Genomic DNA, 267 nt, shown 5'->3' with positions numbered 1-267 from the left:
TAGTAACGGGAACAACGGGGAGGAAGTACACTCTCGAGGCATGGGCGGGTCCACGGCTCGTACTGGAATCTGATTGGCCCACCCTCTTTGTAAACACATAAAAGGTGACTGGTGTCTTTACTGATGCAGGAAGAATATCAGAGAAAAGCACTTACATGAGGAAGCAAATGTGCATCTTTCAGCACACTAAAGTTTCAATTAAGACGTTACAATTGTGCGATAAATAGCTTACACACCCCACTCGTTTTAAGAGTCACTAGGCCTACT

The sequence above is a fragment of the Sander vitreus genome, chromosome 10 (genome assembly GCF_031162955.1).
Source record: "Sander vitreus isolate 19-12246 chromosome 10, sanVit1, whole genome shotgun sequence".
NCBI classification, from domain to species: domain Eukaryota; kingdom Metazoa; phylum Chordata; class Actinopteri; order Perciformes; family Percidae; genus Sander; species Sander vitreus.
This window is presented reverse-complemented; position numbering follows the sequence as displayed.